The sequence below is a fragment of the Thunnus albacares genome, chromosome 14 (assembly GCF_914725855.1).
Source record: "Thunnus albacares chromosome 14, fThuAlb1.1, whole genome shotgun sequence".
Lineage (NCBI taxonomy): Eukaryota > Metazoa > Chordata > Actinopteri > Scombriformes > Scombridae > Thunnus > Thunnus albacares.
In genome coordinates, this window is record NC_058119.1 from 3969196 (window position 1) to 3994123 (window position 24928).

The 24928-nt window shown below is 39.6% G+C and overlaps 1 long non-coding RNA gene across 4 annotated transcripts in view; it reads left to right on the forward strand.

The window, feature by feature from the left end:
- LOC122997028 overlaps positions 1-24928 on the forward strand; it is a 167485-nt gene that overhangs the window by 37168 nt on the left and 105389 nt on the right. For all 4 annotated transcript variants that reach the window (XR_006407136.1, XR_006407133.1, XR_006407135.1 and 1 more), the window contains one exon: positions 1078-1146. This is a non-coding gene — a long non-coding RNA (uncharacterized LOC122997028). The remainder of the gene's footprint in view (positions 1-1077; positions 1147-24928) is intronic.

The window sequence follows — 24928 nt, forward strand, 5'->3', positions numbered from 1 at the left end:
AGTCATTGTAAGGTCAAGATGACTTATATGTTAACAGTCATGTAACCTCTGTCACACATAGTTGGGGCCAGACAGAAGGATAAGATGTGGCCTTGTAGGGGCTCATCTCTTATTAGTGTGTGTAGCAATGGCTGGCTCCAGCTAGAGATAACTTGTTTTTGTCATTTTATGACCTTGTTGTTCTCTGTGCTGGGGTATAAGACATTGTTTTCTGCTGTTGATCTTGAAGCTTTTGTATCTGCAGCATTGTGTGTGCTGCATTCTGTGGCTGTACAATTGCTTCTTGGGCTCAGCAAGTACTTTCATAAAGACCACGGAGACTTACCAGAGAACTTTGTTTCATTTATTATCCATCAGGTTGTAAACACATCGCCAGGTTATCCAGACTTATTCGGAATAAAAAAACAATGGTTGATCAGTAAAATAATTCAGCCAAATGACTCAGTAGATTGAGGACCAGTGGATCTTTAAGTTGGACCTTGTTTGTTCAGATGTACACAGTATGAGTTTGCAAGAAACAATAATACATTTACAGTCATTTTGAACCTTTCAACAAGGAAACCCTGCTGAGAAGAAATTATCTTTCACTCAGGACTGCTCTCCAGTGTTTGGCACATAGCGAAAAACCGCACTCAAACCTGGAGGAACGGAAGGTTTAAAAAACGCTGAAATGACGGCCTGACATTTTAATGTTCATCCTGTTTATTCCACATTTCCTAACCAGCTCGCAAAGCTTCTTTTTTTTTTTATTAACTAATGTTCATGTTTCCGCAAGGACGGAAACATTTTCATCACATCGACCCAAACTTTTTCCTGATTTCATTTTGACAAGCGAAGATAAAGAGGGAAAAAAAAAAATCCAAAATATCAAAGAGACGGAATTATAGAGCGATAAAGAAAAGTGTTTAACAGAAGGTGGAATCACTGCAGCACTCAAGATCCTATATTTCACGATTCTGTCACTTTTATTTGAATACCTGATGTATTAAAGCCTAGTTAAATGCAAGGGATTAAACACAATATAAACTTGATCCCTTTCAGTAACTGGCTCTTAATCTGTCTTTGTCTCTGTCTCAGGTCGAAGAATACTGATGTGTTGCCTCCCAGCTCTACGCTGCTGCCTGTCTCTGATCTGCCTCCATTCGGGTATGTGATTGGAGCTCACACATAAAATGGTGTGTGTGTGTAAGTGTGTGTGTGTGTGTGTGTGTGTGTGTGCTTGGGGATAGACTAAATAGCTGCATCATGCCAGCGCTTCTAAGTTTCGCTGGTCAACAGTCCAGAGAGAGGTGAAATCCTGCCTGGGAAAAGATGTTGAAGTAAGACCTTGAGTTGTGTCCATCTCACACCACACACACACACACACACACAGGCACAGTGGCCAGTGAAGATTGGTAGGAAGGGAGGGGGGGGGGGGGGTGTTAAGCTGGTGAGAGTGTCAGAGGGTACGTGCGGCTGGCTATAGTGCATTTTGTTGTAATGGCGTCCCAGTTGTCTTGTCAGAAATCAATGGGAACCAGGAGTCTCTGCAAGCACAGGGAGGTCAAGGCTTCGTCTGCCTAAATATTTAATTCTGGGAACACGTCTGGAGCTTTTAAAGATGAGCGCACTGCTCTCTTTACTCCTGCCACGAGTGCATGAGGACACAAATACACACACTGCATTTTTTTTTTTTTTTTTTGGAGGGGGGGCGGGCGTTACTGTAAATGCACCGCTCACACGCATGTGGAAACACAAACCACGCGGGCACAAATGCAAGTTAAAACACACACACACACACACACACAAACACAAACGCATGCTTTGACGGCACCGCCTGTCCATCCCGGCTCAGGTCAGAGCTGGGTTAAAATCAATTCTAATCAATTATTAAGAGCTTGGGTATCTCTGCAATGCTAAAAAGGGAGCTAGCTGGTTGAGCTGATGGATAGAGTCCACTCCTTCCTTTCCTGCCTTCCCTTGGACAGCTCTAAATCCCCCCTGAAAAATCTGGAGGAAAAAAAGTCTGAGAGGGCAAAAGTAGAAGGAACATGGAGATATCTGATTTGGCCGCGTGAGGTGAGCTTGTATTGTTATGACTTTTTCTCCTGGATGACAGGCCTTTGACATGATTTAGTCGGAGTTGGGGAGAAAGGACGAAAGGAACGAGTGAAGGCAGTGAGAGACCTTGTGAAAAAGGATGGAGAGAAAGTAGAGGACTGACAATTAAAAGTGGGATTACACAGAAAATGAATGGTTTGCTTTGCTTTTACTTCTGTTGGAGCAATACTGTCTTTTTCGATTCTACCAGTCAGTTAAAGGTTTTTCCTCAACTTAGCAAGGTGTTCAAATATTACTATGCATGATTGGTTCTGTTCTTTTATTTATGTAAAATTAGCATGATGTAAAATAGTTTGTTGCAAGTTAAAGTTTGCAAGTTTGCCTTACATTTGAATTTTTTATAAAGCTGCTCTGGATGGAAATACTAACATTAAAGCTGCACTCACTGCATCAGTATCTTTACATTAACATCAAATGACTACAGTATATATAAGGCGTAAGGGATGGCTCACAACGACAGAGAATTATCACCTGACTCTGCACTTCCCTTCAGCTCATTTCACCTCAGCTTTCATCAAACCCGTTTCCAGCAGCCACCTGTCTAATGCTAAACTGCATATAGACAAAGTTAGTGACTAGCTGGTGGGAGCACTCAGTGGCTATGACACATACATTTTCCTTCGAGGTTGGTGGAGACCAAAACAGAGTTACATCATCAGGTGGACAGAAACATGACTCTAGATGATATTATTCACTGTTGCTCCATGTTTGCTGGATGTGTCAAATAGCCAAATGTATGCTAACACATTAGCCATAACAATTTCATAAGGCGATAATGTGTTAACAGATTGTCGTGCTGCACACAAGTGGCCCAAAATCAATGAATTGTTCACGCAAAATTGTCATGCAAAAAAAAGTATTTTAGCACACCTACACATACTGGGACTGGACAGCATCCTCGCTAATCTATGTTCCATTACTATATACTTCTACATTCCAAAGAGTGAATCAATATTTCACCCAACATGATGAAAGCATCAATCTATTTTCATCATGATTGCCTATTTTCTCTGCTATGATGTACAGAATGTGTCCCAGCACTTTCTTAATTTAACCCCTCTACACCAAACAGAGCTGCACTTCCAAACATGATACAGTAGTCATCCTGGCTTATATCCAATGTTACTCAATAGTTGTAAACTCACAACTAGCTAGGGAAAAATAGCGACTGTATAGCGCACACACACTCTTCCTTTACTCCGAATGAAAGCTCCTGTTAGCTTTGTCAATTGCATTTTAACATTTTGTCTGATGTGTGCCGTGGCTGGAGCATGAAGTTCACTGCCCACCACTAGCCACGTCCTTTCCCCCAACAGAGGACATGTCAGGGTGGGGCCAGGGTGACCCATATGGGCCTAACTCCAATCAATGCCGGCTCGTCTTAAGTGTGATCACTAAAGACAGACAAACACATAAACACACACACACACACACACACATAAACACACACAGGACGGCCATGGTCGATGGGCCCCTGGGCTGGTCTGAAAAGGCGTCACATCTGAGAAGCATGTCGTTCCAGCCTGATGAGCAATCTGCCTCATCAAAAGACCTTTATCCCAATCAATAAGGCTTTCGGCAAGGGAACCCTGCACCGCCTGGCCACAGTCCCCACCGCACAGCGCTCTGTCTGTGACTGCGTCTCCGTGTGTGCGCTCAACAGGGGATGTGTTGGTGTGTGTGTACGTTGTGCATGTCAGATGCAAGGCTGTACACTAATAAGAGGAGTAGATGGGTTTATTTTAGGTGCGGTGTTGATCTGTGTGTATATGCATCTGGCATATGTCACTCCAAGTTCAAGTGTGCATGGGTTTTGACGTCAAAAGTGTGTTTTTGGTTTGTTTCACTAGAGGCCTTTGACCAGATTAAAAGTGCTACAGTCACTTATGGATGTAAAGAGGAAAAATAAAATGCACTTTATATACCAGAGGCCAGATGCATAAAACTCTTTGTTTTGTGTATGCATAGTTCTATGCATGTGTACATAAATGGATGTACCTGATTCACCGCTAAATGAATAGAACCACAAAGAAGTGTGTTTTTACTGATTGTGTCACATCAGCAAGGATCCATAATAATACAAGAGCAACAGTCATCACACACTGCTGTGGCTGTGTACCTATAAACCATCATCAGGGCTGAGCAACATTATTAAAGTCTCCCTCCGCTCAAAAATATGTTTTTCTTCTTGTTCCTACAGTTGAATGTTTGAGCTTCACTGTGCAGAATGATGTGTGTGCTGTTTACACATTGAGTTGAGTTTAAGGCGTGTATCTACAAGCGTGATTTGTGACATCATGATATTGGAGCCAATGTGGTCCAGTATGCAACTTACACAAGTTACAAGTGTGATGTGGAAACTTGAAGCCTCCAGTGCACCAACACTGATAATGGACTTATTCATGGACAGTGAAGATATCTAGATAAACTTTTTAAATGAAAAATATTTGTGCATTCATAGATATTTTTTTAATGAGGGATAAGGAGATGTAATTTTAAGGAATTTAAAGAAAGTAATTGAATTTTTTATTTTTTTTTTTAGTGGAAAAACAACCCCGACACAAATTATTTACTAAAGTAGATTATTTTTGTCTTAAAACTGTCTGGAGGGAATCTTTAAACATCAGAGGTGATTAGTGATTTAATTTATAGTGAGTTTACAAGGTGCATCACAATAAAGCATGATATGAAAATGTCATAAATACATAAATGACATAAAATGATCAATGTGTAAATAAAATGATTGGCAACTTAAATAATGTTTTATTAGTAGATTTCATCTTATTTTTCATGTAAACTCTGTCATATCACCCTTAGATCGCTTTAGAAAACAAAGTATGTGCACATTCTGTTTTATATGCTTACATTTATACACCTGGTCACTCTAACTCTCCTCTTCAATTTCACAAGAATTCCATTTATTTAAATGGGATATTCCAGAGATTTGGTATAAATAAATAAAATAAATGGGAATTTACCCAATTTACCCCTGTTTGTAACAGGCTGTCTGTCATGAAACTGTAGTCTCCCAGCCCAAACTTGGATAGCCCTGATGACATCACCATGACATCATCAGGGTTATTTTCTCAGACTTTTCTCAGATGATACACAACTATTTTCACAGTAAACTGATCTTTATATGTAAAGTTAGTGGAATACTTTTAATTTTCTCTCTTACATAAAAAAAATACAGTTGTCAGTACGTGTGGTTGTGTCTGTATAATGTGTCAGCGTATGATATGATACTTTATGATTACAAATCACCATTCTCTGAGTGTCTTTAGCCTGTTGGCCATTACAGGAGAACTCAGAATTCATCTCTTATCTCTCTCATCCTGCAACTCCCACAGGGGGCCGGCTAATTAACCTAATAAAAACCCTAACCATTTTCCTAAGGTAAATTGAATTGACTTGTCAATGGTGTACGTCAATACACATAAGGAGCATTAGTACTTAGCGGGAAGAACGTTAAAGGTGGCTGGGTGGGTGTACAAAGAGAGCCTTGTAGGGAAATTGGTTTACTAGCGATCTTTCCTGGTGATCTGACCGCTCTATTTCCTGTGTGAATGTGGTGTAAAATGATTTCAAATTCAAAGTACATGCAGTGTGTAGACAAGTTCAGGGCATGAGGTTTATTATGCTCATGCTGAGTAACTTAAAGTCTAAAGTAAAGAACGAATGCTGTGCTGTGTATTGTGGTCAAATGTTTATGGCAATAGGAGTTAATGTATTTGGTTATTTTTGGTGTTTTGGTGGACTGCTTCCTTTCTGATTGTTCTGTTTGAGTAACAGAGTGATCTCTGGGAAATGAAGTACAAAAACATAGCAGCGGTGAACCTGTAGCTTCGAAGGTAAAGATAAAAAAGAAACAAAACAAAACCAGAGCTAGAACTGAGTGCCACTTAAAGTTTTTACATTCAGATTTGATTTTCTCTTTCATCCTTCTTTGTCTGGCTATTTTCTTCCTTCCGTCTTTGTTTCTCCATCTCTTCCCCTATTACAGCCTCCCACTGTCTGCCTTCCTGCCTCATCCTGTTAATGTTAATAGTGCCGGCTGATGTTTTAATAAATTAAGCTTGATTAAGAAGATTGTCGCCCTTTTGATTCTAATGGGGTCTTAAACAAACTCTGCCGTGATAGAATAATCATAAAAAAAAAAAACACGTGAGGGGAGAGGAGGGGGGGTGTTTCTCGGTAATGTGTGTGTGTGTGTGTATCTTACTGCCTCTGCTCGTGTGCTGAGAAGTGAGATCTAGGTTGGAAAGTGTGTGTGTGTGTGTGTGTGCGGAAGCTCCCATTCATACTGTGTCTTCACTGGGTGTGTGTCAGCCTCACAGCGAGTGTGTGTGTGTGCAAGGGTTTACGAGTGCGCTTCTCCCTCGACCATTAAGCTCCTTCCTCTGGTCTCTCCCTGTGGTGGTGTAATGACCTGCAATCAGCTCTGAGTGTATCTCCATTAAAAGGCCTTTTTCCTTCCCACCCTGCACCGAGGCAAACGGCTCCAAACACACAGGAGGCCTGACTGCCTCTCTAGTTATTACAGATCTATAGTTCCTCTTACCACCGCTGCCCGCCATGATTGTTATTGTTTGGTTGTTTCGTGAACTGTAATTGTTCTTTTTTATTTTCAGAAAAGATTCTATTTCATGGATAGGAATTTTTTTTTTTTTTCCACAGTGGAATTTTACACTTGTCTTTGAGAGTTGATTATCCTTTGTGATACAGTATTTTCTCTGTTTTACACCATTTGGCAGCCAAGAGATAAACATACTTTTGTACTGTAGCTGGGAACATCATCACAGTTTACACTTAACAGACTCCATTTGTTTTATTGTGAAAATATGACTTCAATTTTGGTACATGTGAGAAAAATGTCATAGAAAATGTCTTGTTAAATTCTACAAAAGTATTCCTCATATTCAGTCAGAAACAGGGATGTGATTCAAATAAGAATCTCAATTCTTGTCTTCTGTGATTCTGAATTGATTCAAACTTCAAAATAAGGCAAGTGTTTGGGCGCATTCTGAATTTAATGACTTTAACCTTTTGAGACAAGGTGAAGTATCATGTGAATACTGAACAGATGCACATATTCTGTTTGTCACAAAAAAAAAATATTGAACTGGTGAATGTTGATGATTAAATGACACTTGGTGACACATGATTTCATTATTCTCATACAGGGAGAAGATGCTTCAGAATGAACGCAGTGAACTTTTTTTTAAATCGTAAGGCTGCGTACTCACACATACGCTTTCCTCTGCTGTTTTCTGTTTGTCAGACGGTGACCTTCGTTAATGCCGTTTAGCTTAACAGCCTGTTATGTTTCATATCGCAGTTCAGTGAACAAAGGAGACGAGTCAATGGTTTGGCACACAGTCAACTGGAGTAAAGAACCTAAATATAGCAGCTCCCTCTTCTATTAAATCAAGAATCTATTCTGAATCCAGGATTGATTATGAATCAAATGGTTTATTTGGATCCCTATTAGTTGTTACCAAGGCAACAGCTATTCTTCCTAGGGTCCACATTGAGAAGATAAATGTACACATATGCTTTCACATACATCCATATATTAATACAATTACAAAAACCAAATACTGTACAACAAAACCATGTAAAACTCTCTCTATACATCTCTGTCTATATGTATACACACACACACATACACACTTATCTACACATACACACATATACGCGCATCTATGACCATGCTTACCAAATGCTTTCAACTACAAATTTCACAAAACCAAAGAGAGCAAAAGTTACTGATTAGATGTTTGCAGGCCTTTATACCCGAGAATAACCTCTTTAGTTGCTTTTCAAAACTTTCTTTACTTGTTGCTGGAGTAATTAAGTATTCCAATGAGAAACGGCTCTATAAATAACAGCTTTTTTCATTGCATCGGTTCTAGGTTGAAGTTGGAATCGTAGCATGACCCCTCCTCACCTGTCTTGTTTAATTAAAGACAGGAGGCAGGAGAAAATAGTGAACACATTGGTTGTATCTCTACCTCTGTCTTTATTTAACAAACTGAAATGTAAAAGTACATGATTTTAGGTGGAGTTATGCTGGACTTATTTCCTGATGAACAGTTTATCCGTCTGCCCTCCGCGTCTCTGCAGTGTCTCCGGCTATAGCACTTGTTGCCAGATACAGTCAGTGAGCACAGGTTTTGGTTGTGGAACAGTGGTACCAAACCTGGCAACCTCACTGTGACCAGCTACGTCAGCTGTTGCCAAGAAGTAGTTCCAGCACGTAACTCCCCCTAAAACATTTTTTTTGTTTGTTTTTACATTTCTGTTTGTGCACTGATTAAACAAACCAGTTATGTGATTATTAATCACCTTCCAGTCTTTTTTTTGTAAACTGAACCAGCTATGTCCTGTCTCCTGGTATCGAGAGAGTATTCCCCAAAATGTTGATGAATCTCATCCCTTTTTATAGGCCTCCTTTATTCACTCACATTCTTGTAACTTGTATTTTTGTTCAAGCAAAATACTACAAAACAGGACTGTAGTTTACTGCACTGTGATAAATTTACAACAGACTACCGTGATTTTGGCAACAGCCTTGGGCTCAAGGTGATTGGCAGTGCTTTGCTCTCTCTCTGTTAACCTCCTAACCTCCTCTTCAGTGTGGTTTCATACAGTACTGGAGGAGTTTCAAGCAATTTGTCAACAATACATTAAATAATAATTCCAAGGGCAACGACACACATACCAGTATATCCCCACTACTCCTCAGAAAGAACAGTGCCTATTTGAAGTGAAGTGTTGTCCTTTTAAAAATGAGAACGCCCAAATACAGGCTAATATATTTCAGCCGCTGCGTGTTACACTAATCCTGTTGTTCAAACGCAGGATCCCCCACCACTGCTTATTAGCAATGTACACGGACATCTCCCAGAAATTAATGACATCTATTTATGAGAAATGTTAGCTAATAATTAAATGCCATGTGGGCAGCAGCCAGCCTGATTAAATTATAATTATAACTTTATTCCTATGGAGCTTAGGCTTCGGAGACTGAAAGAGAATGAAAGTGTGGAGTTTTACTTTTATGCTATTTTTTCTGCTTCTGTTTCCTCACACTATGTATACTGTAATATGTACAGTTCTTACTCCATAGCTAATGTGCAGAGACTGAAATACTACAGGACACCAAGTCAAAGGGGTCTGGAACCTATCCCAGCATGTACTGGGTGAGATGCAAGGTACACCAGTCTACCTCTCACACAAACATGTTTACATCTATTGATAATTTAGAATTTGCCTGACTGGACTATGGAAGAAAACCAGAAATCCCAAAGGAAACCCATGCAGGCACTGGTAATGGCAATGACGGTCTGTCAGCCGGTCCACTGCTTTTGTCCAGACTGAAATATCTCAACAACTACTTGATGCATTGCTATGAATAGCACACATTCATGGTCCCCAGAGGATGAATCCTACTGACTTAACCTCATGGTGGCACTAGTGGAAAATGTCATGTCCCCCTCAGGAAAAAATTACAACAACGTCTGTGATCCCTTGACTACATCTAATGCCATCATCAGTTCAAAATTTCAATTCATCCAATTTGGAAGCAAAGCTAGTTCAGGCAGCCCAACTTGAGTCACCACTCCACCCACATGGCATACTCCCCTCACTGTAACATACTATAGCTCAAAGCACCGCTAGTCTTAAGTGCAGCCTTACAGAGCTGCTAGCATGACTGTAGACTTGTAGTCTTGTTGGTGTTTTAATTATCAAATTCAAGTGATTCCCATTAAAAGAGCTTAGCTTACACACATTTTACCTTCAATCGTAAATGACACATTTACAAAGGCAGATTCAAACCCAGGACCTCTGAGGTAAAAGTGGAGATCATATTTAAACATGCAGCCCACCAACATCCACAAACAAACCAAAAAAAGAAAAAAAAAACTGAACATGATCCACCTAATTGCTTAAGGCTTTCAACCACATCTCAGTTTTTCTCAGCGACTAGAATGTTCTCAGTTTTCATGGAGATAGCTCTTATACAACATACCTATACAACCACCTGTTGTCACATGACCAAAGCCATCAAATCCATCTCTTCATTCAGAATCTAAGTTTGAATTTTATGTTGAAATTCAGTTTAAATTTCCACCAGTTACAATTCTAGTCAAAATATGGTTTAGTCCAGGACTGGCCTGGGTCAGAGCCAAAGCACCAAGTGTGTAAACCAAGTAGGGAATTCTAAAGTGTTTTTCTTAAATTCTAAAGATAGGCTCCAAGGTCAATAAGATAGGATATGACAATATGAAAACTCACAACATACAAAAGCTTCAATACACTGCTTCTTTTGCAAGGCCCCTACTTTTATTATTACCATAGCAACCTCCCCAACTTCAATCTTACTGTCCAGGGCCGCGGTTGGACACTGACGCTGAGCCACCGCTGACCACATGCACGAGAAGAAACGAACACTCATGAGCATGTCACACACACAGTACACACAATCAGGGGATTATGCACATTGTGTGAATGATATGAAATCAGAGTATACAAACATGTTTAAACATACAACGCACATGCTCACGGCACACAAAAAATACTGACCTGAATAAAAAAGACATAAAAAGACAGTGAAGCATATTGCAGCATTTCTGATTCATTTCTGTTACATATACTGCACGGTAGCACAATCCATGCGCAAATATACCATTATGACATTCATGTAGCTGTAATGGAATCTTAATTTATGCTAAAAATGATGAATCAATAATTAAAAAAAGCTTCTTCCAAGACAATGATACTAATTTTGTAATTTAAATGTAGATGCTGAGATGTGTATCAAGTGTTTTGGATGAATTAGTGCATTTTTGGATGCCAGATTAACTGTTGTTCTGAGCTGCGTGATGGCTAAGAGAACTGAAGAGTTTTGAAGATGTGAACTGAAATCCATGTAACTAATTGGAAAGAAAATGTAATAAATTATTAATTTGGTTTATAAAATGTTAGATAATACTGAAGAACATGCACCACAGTGTCCTAAAACTGCTTGTCTTCAAATTACTGCTTTTGTCCAACTAACAGTTCAAAACCCAAAGACATTGAAGGTAAAGGTTTATTTTTGAACTTGTTTGACTGAAACTAAAGGTCCACTTACCAGTATTTTTTTGAGCTTTCAATTAAATTTAACAGTCTTCATCAGCAGATGGTGTTTGCTCACTTACTGAGGAAACTTACTTCATCGGCAAATATTGTGCTCCACAACTGAGCAAACTCCATCAGCTGATGAAGACCATGAGATGTGCTTGAAAGCGGAGTTGACACGGACTAAGCAAACATTTCCTCATGTTTCAGAAATTGAAAAACCAGTGAATGTTTGACCTTTTTTGGCAGATGAATGATTGAAACAATTCAAGGATAGTTGTCTATTAATTTTAGCACTACTCACTACACCCCTACACATCATTCATACTGTAATAATCATGTTTAAAATGGCTGCACAAAGGATGCACACCTTTGTATCAGTGTTTGTACATTCAAGAACGCACATGCTCGCAGTCTCGTCCAGACTAATCTATTGCCTTCAAATAAAATGTTTGTGCATCCGTGTGTGTGTAAATGTCTGCTTACTGGGCGTATTTGCCAACTCATCCATACTAATTTTTCCACTATAATACCACCGGTCAAAACATGGTAAGTCATACACTTCTCTCTGCTGCTGTCACCAAACAGAACGTCCTCATGTGATCGATTTTATTTTTGAGAGCAGCGACACAGAGAAAGGGAGTAAGAAAAGTTCAGGATGTATACACAAAACACTACGTTGTAACACTGGAGCTTTGGGAAAGAAGAATGGGAGAAGGAGGCTTGTGAAGTTGTGAAATTAATGTTGAATTCTTTTTATTGACCAGCAAATACAGCCTTTACTTTAGTATTAAAAATTCCAACAATAAGATTTGTAACTGGACACTCCACCTAAAATCTTTCATTTGAGTATGAATAGGACACATTATTCTTTGTTTAGATTTTTTCTTGAAATATTAATTTAGCAGTATTCTGTTTCAGTGGAAGTTGGATTTAAAAATAATCAGATGCACAATCAGCGGTTCATTTGCATTTTCTCACTTTTTTTTTTCTTCATTTATTATTCTAGAAGAATTTTCTAAGCGGTGCTTGTTGCAACTGAAGCAAAACAGCCAGCAGTAAAGTAAGCGTTCCTTCTATCACTGCCCTTGTAGGAAAAAGGTGTCAACTTTTTTTAGTGGTCAACTTTTGGGTGCATGGGGACCAGTGGCAGCTGGTCAATAAAGGGCGTATCAGCAGCGCCTCAGCAGCTATAAAGCTTACTTCAGAGTCAAGAGTAAGATGAGCAAACAAATTAGCTTTTGCTTTCTAAGCATTTTAAGTTACACAGCATGAAATTAACTGCAAAAATGAATCGTTTTCAGTGTATTTTCTTTCCCCAGCCACGCAATACACACTAATTCAACACTAGCTTCTTCTTGATCCCGCCACCTTCTATTACAAGTAGTACGGTAGCCTCATAGGACACAAACCTACATAAAGCCAGCCCAGCAGATGGTGACACTGCAACAAAAAAGGAGAATTATTACATACATATTGCATATTTGCATTGCTATAGCATCACAGCAGCAGTAAGTTTCCCATTTTTTTAAATGAAAAAGTGGAATTAATGTTCATTCAGCATTAATGTTAAATTTAAATGTTTTGGCCTAAGTCCAAGAACTTTCTGATTGTTGAGAAAAGACCGTTGAGTAGCCAAGCTGTGTGTTTACTTTTCTGATTCAAAATGTAACAACAATCAATAGTCAATAACAATATTAGTGTGAAAGTGGAAGCCCTTAGAACCTGTGTTCCCATCAGGGTAAATAATCTCCAGCTGCCACTGATGGACACATACATTTTTTGTATGACAGTCTTACATTCCTGCAAAAACCAAAGTCAGTGAACCTTCAGTATGAATGGAGACTAAAGACAGTCAGATTAAATTCATAACATCCATGGAGGCCTCTCAGACCTCTTCTGTGGCACAATCCACTCCTTCGCTATCTTTATACTGTTCAGAGCACATATAACAGCCACATTCTTAAGTGTGTACACTATCAGCTCCTTTTAGCCAATTTCTCCCACGTATTCTAGACGAGAGTTTTTCTCTGTATAGATTCTTCACTGACCTGCATATACTCCTGAATTCCAACTCTAACTCTACAAATCTTACACAAATAGAACAAAAGCCAGAGCGCTTACCAAATCAGATTTTCGTGTTTTTAAAGTAAATACAGGTACCTCACATTTTCTACTCCGCAATCGCTTTTTGTATGTTTCTGTGAATTGCTGAGTGAAGGCTGGAATGTGGCACTGAAATGCTTTTGTGAATTTTCTTTGTCACTTTTGAGTCAACTCCTCGGTTCTCAGGTCTCTCTGAGGAGAATGAATGTTGATCTCAGTGAGAGTACCTGATTAAATAAAGGATAAAAAATGACTCGGACTCGCCTTGATCGCCCACGCAGTCTGTCTTGTTTGTTTTTCCTCTCTGCTGTCATTCTTTCTACTTTGTCACCCTGTCAGTTTCTTTGTGTTGCTGTTTGGATTGCCCCCATTGTGAGTGTGTCTGTGCATAACTTTTAAACATGCACATTTGTCTACATCCATAACCTCTATGCGTCTGTGTGCATGTGTCTAAATCTGTGTGTGTGTGTGTGTGTTTGGCATTTTTCCTGCTCTCCTCATTGTCTCATTAGAGAAACAGACTCCAACCATCACGCTCAGCACTGCAGCAGGGACCCATTTACATCAAAATTGCACGCACTCACATTTTATGATCATGTGTATACACACACACACACAAACACACTTTCATACAAGCACACATCACAACAAACACAAAGACACATTCATGCTGTATATTGAGGTGAACACACAAACAGCATGTTGACTGATTACATATTTCCTCAGTTTTCTGTTTGGTGTTCAATAGAAATAAACTATTGAAAAGAATAATAATCAAACTGCACACTTGGAGAAGAAGAAGAAACAAAAAAGCAGCTGTTTTAAAGTAAATTTTCTGTAACTTTTGCATGTATATAATAAAAAGCATCTTTTATTTTTTAGAACAGTATTTTCAATGACCGAGCCGATCGTTACACACTATGACGGTTTAGCTGTGAACATGCTTGCAAACCTGTTTTTAAGTTGTGAGTTAAATTTTACATACAGTAAACATGAGTTTCAGCTTCACTGTCCATATAAACCCACTTCCTTTCTCTCAGGCCCGTTGCGTGCTTCTCGCTTCCCGTAAACACCTGCCGCATGCCTCTCGAAACTTTAGATATGGCAGTCTGCGGCTGCGGCTGCTCCTTGATGTGTGGTACCTCCCATCCAATCCTTCCAAAACATACAACCGCTGTAAAAGTTTAAACAAAGAACCATTATGTTCGGCCTTCCCTGCTTTCTTCCTCTACAGCAGCCTTCCCATGTGTTTGCTGCTGATTAGAGAGAAAGTGGCTTGTGAGAGAATGTACACATTAGTTGTTATGGACTGTGCTTGACTCCCCAACCCTTCTTTGAGCTTGACAGTCCCAACATCCCACAAAGTTTGAGACCCCTTGCCTCTGAAAACCATCTAAAGCCCTTTCCTTCTGCCCTTATTAACTGGTATAATAACTACAGTTAGATATAACTACTGTTATATGAACATTAAATGAACAAATATACAGTATGTTATCTTTCATAGTGGCTTATTTTGTGGGGCGAGTAGACACGAGAGATCAAACTCACTGTTAAACTTCAACCTGTTATGAAAGTCCAATAACAGAAATGCATGTGTGTGTCTTATTATTAACTGTTTTACAGCTAACAGCAACAGAAGTAATGCATCATTTTCTGTGGTGAACTTCTGAAACATGTCTTAAGTTCAAAGTCATGGTTATGAGACAAAGAGGAAAAGCTGCAAGCAGGCAGACCAATGTTAAATGTGTTTGTTTGAGGCCCTGACAGAGCATTCAATCATTCATTCACTAGTATCAACAATTTACAATCAGATCTCATCCAGTAATTCCACATTTTATATATATATATTTGGGGTGTGCCTGAATACAAATACATTATTCGGCAAAGCACAAATAGTGGGTTTTATATGAGTATTTGTTTCATACAAATATTTTAAAATTATTCATTGGGGGTGTTCCCTACAGATAAAGCTGAGCTACTGACACAAGCAAAGTATTCCCAAGGGATTCTCCATAACCTGTTGTTCCCCTTCTCTTTTCCACAAAGTTAGTTTGTAAAAACATAAAAACAAAAACAGGATTTTTAAGCCTCTTTCCACTTTTATTCGAATACAAATACAGATACAAATAATTTTGCTGCCTCAACCAATACAGATACAAATACAAATACTGAGATCTCTCTCTTTTTTTTTCTTTTCATTTATGCCTTTATTGGATAGCACCAGTTGAGAGATGACAGAGAACAAAGGGAGAGAGAGAGAGAGACACGGTAACTAAACATTTAAATCATCTGAGATGAGCAACAAAACGGGAAATGAAATATGTAGGATCATGGTTGGATTAAGAGATCTTACAAAAACGCAAGTTTTTGGCTTAAATTCATAATAAGGGATGTTATGTTGAACATAATGTCATAATACCAGCAGTTAAAAGAAATGTGACTAACAAAGGCTGTGGTGGATTTCTTCAATTGTTTCCCTTTTTCTTTACATTAAAAACATAGTTATACATTCAGACACTTTCTTGTTTCTGCTTTCATCTGCATCCTGTCTGTATTTTCGGGGTGTTTTTCCACCACTCTCCATCAGTCAGTGCATGTATGCCAATGAGTATCTTTATGGAAGTGTTTGTGTGCCTAGATGTGTATTTTTTGCAACTGCCACCTCCCTCCTCCCTCTCACTACCATAAACGCTAGCCCTTCTCCCTCTCCATCTCTCTCTCTCTCTCTCTCTCTCTGATATACATAGCAATGACCCCTGTCTCAGTCATGCTGGCACCATGCTGTGAATTCCATCTAAGCAGAAAAACAAGTGGAGATTGTTATGCAAATGGCTATGTGGTGGGCCTAGTGCAGGAGGAAGAAAAAAAAAAAAATGGCGATGTTTGTATCCGTATGTGTGTGCTGGGAGGCGGCGAGAGAAGGAAGAAAAAAGAGGTAAGAAGATACAGAAACAGAAAAAGCAAGAAGAAAAAAAAAATCAAAAGGGAAAAGGAAGGAAAATGGAGGGGGTAGGAAGCATAATAAAGATGCAGCAAACGCAGACAGGATGGCATGATAAGATGCTGTTTTGAATGTATGTTTACAGGAATAAAATTCACCATAGGCAGGCGGTCCATACCTGCTGGATGTGTTTACCATGTAAGGTATCCTCACTGATCAGCTTGGAAGAATTTCAGTAACTGTGTGTGTGTGGTTTGTGAGTGTGTGTGTGTGTGTGTGTGTGTGTGTGTGTGTGTGTGTGTGCATCATGCAAATAAGCCTTTTTCAGTCATGTGTGTATATTTTTGCATCCTCTATCATATGTATGTCTGTATATGATTCTGGAAATGCTGATTCTTTGTCTTTCTCTTCCTGTCACTGCTTTGCCAACATATTGTACACACACACACACACACACACACACACACACACACACACACACACACACACACACACACATACACATACATACACAGCATGAAGAGCTGGGAGGAAATGAAGGGAAATAGCAGGTCAGTTACTGTTTAATTGCCATTGCACTTCATTGGAAAGACATCAATCCAGTGCTGCTTCACTGAGCAGAAAACAATGGCTTCACACACACACACACACACACACACACATAGACGTGTTAAAATTGGTGAAAAGCTTTACAGCAGAAGATAAAATACATGATCATGTGTAAATACTGTATGTCACCCATGTCGCCTATAAATACGTTTATAATTGGCTTTTCCAAATAGATGTTGTAGGAAGTTGTGTGGATGGTTGGGTGTACTAAACACAGGACTGTGACACTGCGGTTTGCATTTATGTTTGGGTTCAAATACTTGGTCAGGGTTAGGTTTATGCCCTGTCTATGGCTGGCCAAGATGAAATAAAATACATCCATCTTCCCCCCTCGTCCCAAGCAGCCACGGAGACAGATGTGATTATTTACAAGGAATTTTAAAAAAAAAACAAAGATGGAGAGCAAAATCAAAGAAAACTAATTACAACAACTTCACCTCAGGATAAACAGGAGAAATCAAGAAGAACAAACTGGGCTGCCCACCCTTACAAACTTCAAAAAGGATGAAGCCAGCAGAATGACAAGAATCTCACAAATCATACTGAGACAAGAACTGTGGCTGGTTGGAAGGAGAGGATGATGAATTTTGGCCCATGCAGAACCAGTGACATCTTAGCTTACTATGTAGTAGGGATATGCAGAGAGTCCAGTATTTGTATTTGTATCTGTATTTGTTGAGGCAGCAAAATTATTTGTATTTGCATTCGAATAAAAGTGGAAAGAGGCTTGCAAATCCTTTTTTTGCTTTTATTCCGCTTTTAATTTTAGAAAATTTAAGTGTTACAATCAGTGTTTATGAATAAACTACCTTATGAAGGAGGTCCCCAAACTGGGTCTCGAACTGGAGTCTCCCAGATCATAGACGACTGCGCTGACTACTGAGCTAAAACTTTACTCTTCACCTCTTTGCAGACAGACCTCTAACTAACAAATATTTTAAAAAATATTTGTATGAAACAAATATTAGTAAAAAAAAAACACACAAAAAAACACTATTTGTGCTTTGCCGAATAATGTATTTGTATTCGGGCACACCCCTGCTATGTAGTGCACCAATCAGATCAGGATAGAACACACAAGAAAATACAACCAGTCTTAACAGTCAGGCAAAGATGATAGTTTTGGTCAAACATCAGTGTCGACTTTGTCCGTATTCCTCAAGAGGACAGTCATAGGATAGTTAAAGTCCCCCTCCACTCAACAATATATTTTGTTGAACTAACCTATAGATTTTATAGTGAGATAAGAAGATCAATGCCATTGTATCAATCTTCTCATCTCACTCTTGGAAAGAAAGTCAATTACATTTTTCCCAAAATGTTGAAATATCTCTTTAACCATGTGCTTTTAAATTCTTTAAAAAATTGACCCGAAGAATCTTAATCACACTTTATTTAGAATGAATGTTTTAGGGAAAACAAATGAAATGCATTGACAATGAATGTCTCGCAGATACTTTCAGTTTGAACGTATCTGGTTATGTTGATAAAAAAAAAATGTATTCGGTGCAGCATTATGTTTCTTACAAAATGTATTTACTCCTACAAATGAGTTGTATATGAACATAATCTTTAGGACACAGGGTTGAAATATGTGTGTGTGTGTGTGTGTGTGTGTGTGTGTGTGTGTGTGAGACTGTGTGCATCTTTCTGTCTCTGACTCACTATTTTTTTTTTGTCACAGTAAGAAAACTCTGTCAGACACACACACTCATACAGGCTCGCCCTGTCTTCTCCACTTTCACCGTGTTTATCTCTCACACACACAAACACACTCTCATTGTCACTGCCTCTTTCTCAGCCTCTCTCTCTTTCCATCTCTCCTTTGCTTTCCGATGCGCTCACAAAAAAAAAAAAAACACGCGTGCTTGATCGTTATCCAACGGTATCATCAATTATTAGGTCTGCTTTATGAAACCCCGGTGCAACTCGCCACAAAACACTCCATGTGTATTGCTATTCATAGTGGACACTGATCCCACACTTTTTTTTTTTTTTTCTGTTGCTTTGTCTTGAATGAAGGTTGCATCAGTTTACATCAGCAGCAGACACAGTGGCAAGCTGGACACCCCCCCACCCCCTGCTGGGAGGGCAACACCGACGTACAGAGAGCCACGCAAACAGACCACACATCACATCACCCGGAATTTAGTGTCTCTGTACTCTCCATCTCTAAATGGTGGAAGTGATTTGGATAAAAACGGCCTTTTAACCTCATGTGAACCTGACTGCAGCCTGGTCCCCCGACGGCTTCCTGTGAAGACTGGGCTGAGATAAGAGCCAAAATGACATGAATAGAGTTAAGTTAATTTATTATAATAATAATAATAATATCAAAATAACAAATGATATAATTATATGCTTCATACATTCACTGCATTACTTCAGTTTCAGAATAATGTCGATGCAACATCTAAGATGAAGTAATATGGAACAAACAGTCATGAGTCTGATCTGATCTTGATACACAGCAACGTGTTTCACTGATAAAAGGCCAAACTGCCAGAGTTCAGAACAACAAGCATTCAAATATCTCCAAGCACTCTTCTTTCAGTCTGGGTAAATGTTTAAAGGGGAATAAAAATACCTAAATGTGTAGTACACTGAATAAATCCCATGTTTTTATGTATATATATATATCATAGAAATAGCAATGGTGTTTGTAAATTGACAGCATATTCAAAAAAAAGTATTGCCATACCAGCTAAACCAAGATTTTATTCCCCCAGCATAATGTTCTACCAAAAGTGAAAAATTTAGATTTTTGTTCCTTACATTTTAGTTGAATAAAACTAATTTATATAATTTTATCTCGCTACATGATAATCTAAATGCTACTTCAAAGCTTCCTCCACACACTCCCCTTTATTGATGTTTTATCAGCCTTTAAAAAACTGATGTGTAATATGTGTCACAGTGGACATCTACTTTGTCTTCAATGCCCTGTGTAATACTCATACACGTGATTCTTTAACAGCTTAAAGATTTAACATTTGACAGCTAATGTTCATGCCAACAGTACGGACTATACAGTAATAATACAACTACTGATAATGACATCAATTGTTGTTAATTGTTGAAGCGATAAAATATCAAGAAATATAAATTCACAACCGCATGGCACCAGAGTCAAAATAAGAGCATCATGCACAGAGCAGCATAAAAATCCTGAAATTCATGAATGGGATCTGACCATGAAGTCTCTGTCTGTACTGTTCAATAGAACAATAAATATATAATCAGTCAAACCATATTCAACCTATTAGAGGTTGATGGCTCTGACTGGAACGGATTTGATTTACAATGAAAAGCAATTCTGACAAAATACATCATGGCAAAAAGCTCACATGGTCAGACCGGCCTGACCCCAATCACTGCTTGCTCTGTGACTTTTACTGACTCACCTTAATATATGATCTCGTACCCTCCTCTTGACTTTCTTTTTTTTGTTGTTCTTTTGAGAGGTTCTATAAAAATAAATGTTATAATATGAGTGGATAGCATGAGACTGGGTGGATGCCATGCACAACTGATTCAAAGTTGATGTAAGTGTGTAATGTATGGAAATCACAATGCAACACAGTTGAAGAGCATAAGGTCACTGATAGTGTAGCTGCTGTATGTCTGCAAGTGTAGTTGTAGCTATAAAACAGTTTTTCTGGAACATTTATATTAGAACATGAATATATGCTTACTTCTATTGGAAACATTTTTATTTTATAGACTCTCCTTAGGAAACAATGAAAATAATAAATACTAATCACAACACTTACAGCAATGCTACGTCTAGTTCTGCTTATACGACTTAATAAGAAGAAATTAAGAGAATCAGATACATATGTTAGTTATGTTAGCAGACAAAGACAGCTAGCGACAAAGCCAAATAAAATATTTCTGACAATGTCATGAACACAGTAGCTTGTGGGTGACTGCAGGGAGAAAAAAAAAAAAAGTTCTATTTTCATTTTCAACCTCCACCAAATTCTCATCATAATTATGTCAATATCCCTCCAAATGCAAACACTTCCAATCCTGACAGAAAGTAATATGGTGAAAGGCCATTAAAAATGAGCCCCCCCGGCCCCCCATCCACAGACACACACATACACACACACACACACACACACACTCGCACACACATATGCACACCAATCACCTTCCAACTTGCCCCCGCCCTCTATCCAATAAAACTTTTGGCAGGCCTGCGCTGTTGTAATTGGCAGCCGGCTTGCCATGCCGATAGACTCTCCTCAGTCCTACGGGTCAAGAGTAATTTACTGAGCTGCTAAACACCACTAGTTTTCTCTCTTTCTCTCTTTCTATCCAGTCCAATCCCGTCAACCGCTACCCCCCCCCCCTCCTTCTCCCTCTTGCTCTTTTTTTTCCCCCCCATCATCCATATTGGAATTCCCATCCAGGCTGTATTACAAGCCGAGATGATGGCTTAATCCCTTGTTAATTAGGGACAACATCTCCAGCAGCTGAGGCTAAAGCGGAGAGCGGTGGAGGCTCCAGAGACATGAGGGCTCTGGCCAAGCTTGCGGCCCAGTCAGGAGAGCCTGGCTCAGGCTCAGAGAGCTGGCGAGAGATGGGAGTATGGAGGAGGAGGTGGTGGTGGTGGTGGTGGTGGTGGTGGGGCAGGAAGAGGGGGGGGGGGGCCTTGGATGTTGCGCTGGATGAGGATTGAAAGGGGCTGCTGCCTAATCCCCCACTGATGGCTCTTCTAGGCTAATGGAGCCTGGACAACTGGGCAACCGGATGCTCCTGTTGGCTCGGCGCTGGTTCACTCTACTGCACTTCAGCTGGGTCAGGAACAGTGTGGTTTCACTGGGGTTTTTTTTATTTTTTTTATAGGGGACAGCATCATTCCTTTGGCTGGCTATCACCAAACAAAATACCTTTTTACTGGGATTTGTTTGACTATACTCAGATTGCCAGCTTTTCCAAGGTGGCTGTCTGTTTGTATTTATATGAATATTTGCGCATCACCTCATCTGCTTTTCTTGACAGCTATGGATCATATTTCCCATGGTGTACACAAACCAGAGCCTTAGTCGCACGCAGACAGACAAACAAACAAACTTAATCCCAGTCATAACCGTCTCTACATTGTGTTTTCTTGTGTAAAATTGTCTTGTGTAAAACAGTCTGAGGGAGAATTTGCAGGTAAATGGAGGGGGAGGCAGAGGGGGGTGGGGGGGGGGGAGAAGGAAGGGAGGATACGGTTGAGACTCAGCGGCATGAAAAATGAGGGGTAAAAAGGCGGATGAAAAGTGCATCTTCTTACGTTTCCTTTTCAGGTGGCAACAAAAGCCCATTTATTTTGGCTCGCATTTCCACTGGCTAAGTGTTGGAGTGTAGTGTTAGAGTGCATTATAAATACAGCCAGGCTTGTCGCTGTCCCCCCTCCCCCCCCATCACCGCCCCCCCTGAAGGCCCAGACTCCTGGGGAGCTCCAAACACTAGGTAATTATCCAGCACCATACTGCCTGCTGCTTCACTACCTGTGTTTCCAGCACCACTAGAGGGAAGGATGGATGGAAGGGGTGGGGAGAGAGATGAGGAGAGATGGATAGAAATGGAGAGGGATCAAGGTAGGACGGCGTGAATGTGTGTGTGTGTGTGTGTGTGCGTGCATGGGGAGTAAAGCTGAGGAGAAAAGCAAAACATGGAAATGGTGTAAGAGATGACTGAGATGGATAAAAAGGAAATGTTTGATGTCCTATTTAAAGGAGCGGTACGCCTAGTTTTTTGAAAAGATGTGATCTATCAAATCTGTGATATCTGAGTGAGTCAACATATGTACTGTGGGGAAACATACATGCAAAGACACCAGCCTTTCTGGAATATTTAAAATCATATTTTGAACATCAAACTTAAGAAGTAAAATAGGGAAAGAAAAATTCACACATAAATACACTGATGCTCACACTTACCTCATTACAACAAACATTTCATCAATCAGTCGGCAAATTGTTTTAGTACAAAGAACTTATGTGGACATTTTAGTATTTTGTTACTACATTAGTTGCTGTATACAGAACAGGGCCCAAAGTTCATTAAGCCAATACTAGTTTTGTGCTGAAGTTGCCTGTGGCCATTCTAAAATATTCAGTATCTTAGAATTTGACTGTTTTTGTGTACCAAAAAGATAAGTTATTTAGTGTCTTCAGAGAACTTTTAGCCATGCTAGCAGTGTGTCTATATGGCAATGTTGCTATGCTAGTCTGCACTAAAATATCTCAACAAATGGATGATAGTAATGACATTTTCATGGTTACCATATGATGCACTAATAATTTTTTGTAATCCCCTGATATATCATCCAGTATCACCAGCAGGTTGATATTATTGGCCGGGAATCTCTCGACACCTACTGAATGGATTGCCATGAAATTCGGTCCAAACGTTCATGTTCCCCACAGGATGAATCATGATAACTTTTGTGATCCTCTGATGTTTCATGTGGCACCATCATCAGGTCACAGTTCCTATTTGTCCATTACTTTATCATACAAACACAATGAAATAAGATGACAGTCATGGTAAACATTACCTGCTAAACGTCAGTATATTAAAATTGTCATTGTGAATATGTTAGCATGTTATTGAAAAAAAGCACCATTGTACTTAAATGCAGCCCCGGAGCTGCTAGCATGGCTGTAGGCTCATCTTTCTCTTGTTGTTCTTGTGGAAGTGAATAGGTCAGCAGCCAGTCTACCACGGGACACTAAAACACTGCACTGCAAAGATATTTAACAGCACAGGGACATGTATATAACTCCATACTTTTCCTTTTACATCTTGTTTTCAGTCCACACATTGGTTCTCTACGGCACCATACTACTAGTCTCTAAATGGAGGAGTGGGTTTAAATCCTTCCAATGAAAAGCTCTTTTGACACATTATGGACAAAGCATTATAGTGATACACACTGGGGCTTTTTGCGTATGTATTTTTTTCTTTGAATGAAACGGTACCTTTTTTACAAGCTGTGCTGCTCAAACTAAAAACTTACCATGAAAATGAATAGAAAGTGAATGAGGGAGAGAGGCAGGAATAAAGCTTTCTGCCCTTGTGGCTCACCCTGTTAAAGTGTCTTTATTAGGAGTCAGGGACTGATCACACTGCTAAGTGACCTGCCAAGGTCACAGAGAAGGGCAGCCATGGTAATTAGTATGCTCTTTGGTGCAGCAGGGCCGCATTCGGCTTTGGCTACATTAGTATGCTTCACTGTGGGATTAAGGGGTTACGCTAAGCTACACTAGCCATTAGTATGCTCACTTTTCAGTAGAAGATGCTGTGCTACACTGTGTTCATCATTAGTCTGCCCCATCCAGGGATGTAGTGGACAGTGCACACAGCTAAGCCCACTTTACCATGTTTATAGTTGCTGTGTTGAATTTCTTTTCCTTTTAAAGGTTTAGTCTGATTCAAAAAGCAAGTGTGATTAATTAATGCCAGTCAAACCCTATGTAGGGCAGCAACATATCACACAAGTAGTGTAAAGGATCACAATTTGAAATTTAGTACAGTTACTAATACCAGTTAACGCTTCACCACTTATACATTTTGGGGGTAGGCTTGTATGTGGTCTAACCAGGAGTTTGATGTGAGGGTTGACATCAACTCTGTCTGTTCACTGGACAGCTTGTCCGGTATTAAATGCGTTCGCTTGGCGCAGGGTCTTGAGGTGCGGGGACAGACCACTGGTCTCCACCAAAAGAGAACTACAACTTCTGGTAACTAAAGCAGTTGTCTTATATGCATGCTGCATCGTCTTTGCTCCAAGAGTCACCTGGGTTTTGTTCAGAATTGGAAGCTGTGTGAACTTTGCATCTTCACTGTGGGGTCAAGACTTCTGGAGGGCTGCATGCCATCACCCAGGCTAAGGTAGCTGTTGATGGTTGCTAAATACTTCCAAACTTCAAGCTGGTTGCTTATTAAAGCTGCACTTATTAAGTATTTAGCTGCTGAAGAACTAGACAGTTTTCTCAGGAGATGGTGGATACCAAAACAGAGATAATACCAGAATGAATATTAGAC